Here is a 4,247-nt window from a genome sequence, read left to right on the forward strand (position 1 = left end):
CTATGAAGTGAATGCTGTAATACTCGATGTTGTCCCAGAAGTCCCTTCCACTATCCTCATTTTATTCTTTTTACTGCTCCATTGGGTGTTTTCTGTCTGATCTCTTTTTCATGTTGTTTTGTTTTGTTTTGTTTTAGGTCCTCATATAAGTGATATCATACAGTATTTCTCATTCTCTGACTTCTTTCATTTAGCACAATGCCCTTAAAGTCTACCCATATTGTTGCAAATGGCAGGATTTCCTATTTCTTATGGTTGAGTACCATTCCATTATGTGTGCCAGTTTTAACTGTGCAGATTAATGGGAAAAAAATCTGCTTATAAGTGACCTTGCACTGTAGAAACCATGTTCTTCAAGTGGCTGCACCTATTCACAATCCCACAGGAAGTGCAAGAGGGTTCCCTTTTGTCCACATCCTCACCAGTGCTTGTTATCTATGGCTTTTTGAAGCTGCCATTCTAACAGCCCGAGGTGGTTCCTCACTGTGCTTTTGATTGGTGCTTCCCCAGTGATTAGTGATATTGAGCATCATTTGTACATCTTTTTTGGAGAAATGTCTATTGAGGTCCTTTGCCCATTTTTTTTTTTAATTTCTATTTCTTTATTTTGTTCCTGTATTTCTTTCCTGATTCATTTATAGATTTCTGTATGTCCGCTGATATCTCATTAAGCTCCTTTGGATTGATAATTTTGAATTGTTTATCAGACAGTTTGTAAGTATCCCTTTCTTTGAGTTAGTTACTGGACTGTTACATTTCCCTTGGTGGTATCACGTCTGCTTGGTTTACTGTAGTCTGCATGGCCTTGTGTTGATGTCCATGCAGTTGAAGGAGCAAACACCCTTCTCATCTTTAGCTTCAGCAGGTAAATACCTTCCTTCAGTGGGTCCCGGGTGATGAGATTGCCTCTGGGATTCCTGACTGAGAAACAGAGTTGGAGCTGGGGTATATGGCTGCAGGAGGTCCACAGTGGCACTTGCTGTTGTCAGGCCTGTTCCCAAGGGCTGAAAAGGGCACGGATTCTGGCTACTCCTGGGTAGACAAGACTGGCTTTGGGTTGGTGATATATGTAGGGCTGGGGCAGAGATGAGGATCTGTTTCAGTGTCTGCATCCGAGTCTGTAGTTTTGGGGCCTGTCATCAGGTGTGTGGATGAGTACGGTTCCACCGAGAATCTGGGGGCGGAGGCGGGAGGCTCGTTAGAGAGTGAGGCCTCTGGGGCTTCAGGCAGAGGCAGCCAGCCTTGCCCCCAGCTGAAGGCCAAGATAGTCTTGTGCTCAGTGAATGTGCAGATGGGCCCTGGGCTAGGCCAGCCCTCAGGTCACAAGCAGGTTCAAGGCAGACAGCAGGCCAGATGGTGAATATGTGGGAATGGGTAAGTGTGTGGGGGTGAGGCAGGGAATGGGAAGGTGTTGGGGGCTTCAGAAGCTCAGAGGGCAGGAGTGAGGGAGGAGTTATTTCCAGAGTTGGAGCCGGAGTTAGGGTTTTCCCTGGATCCCTAGACCATTCAGGTAGCAGGATGCATAGCAAACAGTTTTTTTCAATCCTTTTTCCATATTCACACAGCCCCCGAGAACAATTTGGCTATATTTAGGGCTTTTTATCTTTTGCACATTTTTTATCTTTCTTCTTTTAAAAATGGCCTCACATGGACCTAATTCCCTATAACTTTCTTAACTGGACAGTTGATAAGAATCACACTCTGTTTTAAGGTTTTGTGGGGGTGGCGAGGGGGCTGGGCCACATATTCACTCCCCCTTCTGTCTCCCAGTCTTTTTGCCCAGAGACAAACATCATCATTTTCTTAATCTGTCCTTCCAGACACCGTGTGTATGTGTGCGTGCGCGCGCCTTAGCCTTAATGTCAGTAAACGAGCCACGAGGCCCTCCTAGGCACCCTGTTAGGCACTGTGGCTCTGAACTCAGCAGGACAGATGAAGTTCCCTGCTCTCAGGGCATGACAGGAAGTTTCGAGTGTCTTCTCTTTGGACACCTCCTCTGTTATGCGAAACCTAAAGCCCCCCATTTTAGCTTCTCCCCTGGCCTGGTCCACCAGGCCCCAGCCACAGCCTGTCCCCCTTCCAGGACACAATGTTTATCTGGAATCTGGGCACCCAGGATGACCCAGGGGGCAGCAGTGGTGCTGAGGCAGGAACCAGGGAGCCTTGGCAGCTGCACATGTGAGTGGCCACTTGTTCTGACAAGGCAGCTCCTGGCTGGGACCATGTCCTCAGCAGCACCAGAAGCTCCTATGGCTGAACATGCGGGTCACGGGGAAGGTGTGCCATTGCCAGGCATGACCGCAGGGACAAGGAGACTCCAGTTGGGAGAACTGGTGCCTTTGCGCATTAATTCTGCTGTAAGGGAGTTTGACTTCCCCTTCGCATCTACTTATTTGTTATTTATTTGTCATAGTATGGACTTGGGACCTTATTTTACTCAAAGCGTTGAAATGCACTACTATCTTTATTTAATGTGGCACTCACATTGGCCCAGATGTGGCTCAGAGTCTCTGTGTTCTGCTTCAATGTCCCATTTATTTGTCTCCTTATTTTTGTGAGTGCCTTCCCACTTTCTAGCACGGGTAACTGTTCCAGATTCATCTCGCACCTTCCTTGCCCCAGCCCTCAAGTCTCCCCCTCTGAGTCTCTATATTTCTAAGTTTCTCCCAAGTCTCTATTATCTCTGAGCCTCTCCCCCACCTGAGTCTATATATCTCAGAGTCTTCTTCAGGTCTTTATATCTCTGAGTCTCCCCTCTGAAAAGGATATGCATTATGTTATTGGGTGGAGCAGTCTCCCAGAGATCACTGTCTTTTGTTGCCTAATGGCCAGTGTCTTAAAAATCATTGTTTCATATATGTCTTTTTGTTGTTGTTGTTGTTTATTTGTTTCAGGGGTAGAGTAAGTCCAGACCCTATTAATTCATCTTGGAAGCCCAAGTTCTCTTGGGTAATTTTTCCTTTCTCTTGGATCTTTTTACTTCCTCCTTTTTGGTTTTCTTAGTTTTCTTTGTATCCTTAAACTCCATGTCAGAAGTTTGGATTTCCTCTCCAGATGTTCGGATGCATCAGGCAACTTGTCAGTTCAATATATTTTTTAAGGACATTCTTTCTGAAGCTTCCCTTCTTCCTGTTTCAGTGGAGACTAGCTGCGGTCTTGTTTTCTACATGGTTATTTAGGACTTGTTAACTAATTTTCTGTAAATTTACTTCTTTTCTGTGTTTTCTGGACCTTTTATCTTCCTTTTTATTGGTTTACTCTGTAGTTTTGGTGGAACACATCTTTTAGTAGCTTTCTGAGAATAGATACATGAGAGAGAGAAGTTCTCCAGACCTTGTAGGACTGAAACTCTTTTTATTCTATGCTAACACTTGGTTTCAAATTTAGATGATTACAGAATTCTAGGTTAGAAATATATTTCCTTCAAAATTTGAAGATATTAAAAAAAATTTAAGACATTGTGCCATTTTCTCCAGAGTTCAGTATTGCTATTGAGAAGTATGACAGCATTCTAATTCCTATTCTTTTGTCTGCAGTCTGATTTCGCTTTGAAGGCTTTCAGGATCTTCTCTTTATCCCTAGTGTCATAATAACTTTCTTATTTTTATTTTTGTTTATTTATTATTTTTTTATTATTTATGCCTACAGCACCTGGTCTTCCTAGGTGGTCTCCCATCCAAGTACTAACCAGGCCCAACCCTGCTTAGCTTCTGAGATCAGACATCAGGCTTGTTCAGGGTGGCATGGCTGTAGCAGACCATGGACCATGGCTCCACTGGGGCCCGTAACCAGGACCTTCTGTATATAAAGCAGACGAGCTAACCGCTACACTATGGAACCACGTCCTGTCATAATTTTCACTGATCTCCATTACTTAGCACTTTTTAAATGTAAAATTTCACATTTAATTTCTGCAGATCTATTTAATTTAATTTCATATTTAATTTCTACAATTATCGTTTTAAATTTTCAGGAGATTTCTGACAATATTTTTTATTACATTTGTGTTTCGTAAATTTAATATTTTCTCTTAGGTCTTTGAGATATTAACTTTAGGGTTTAAAAGTTTTATTGTGTTCTTTATACTGACTCTATTTCCTCTGACCTTCATTTTTTTTTTTTTAATTTATTTTTGTCACTGTCATTCATGCTAAGCGTTTTTCTTCAGATATCTGGTAAGTTTTGCCTGTTCATAGTTATAATGAAGGATTAAAGAGTTGTCTGAAAGCTGTGTGTATGTGTGTGTG

General features: G+C 42.7%; 1 pseudogene; it reads right to left on the minus strand.

Moving 5' to 3' along the window:
- Positions 1-3,639: 3,639 nt before the first annotated feature.
- LOC111741104 lies at positions 3,640-3,755 on the minus strand (annotated as a pseudogene).
- Positions 3,756-4,247: the final 492 nt, after the last annotated feature.

This window comes from Pteropus vampyrus, unplaced genomic scaffold (assembly GCF_000151845.1).
Source record: "Pteropus vampyrus isolate Shadow unplaced genomic scaffold, Pvam_2.0 Scaffold73, whole genome shotgun sequence".
NCBI classification, from domain to species: Eukaryota; Metazoa; Chordata; class Mammalia; order Chiroptera; family Pteropodidae; genus Pteropus; species Pteropus vampyrus.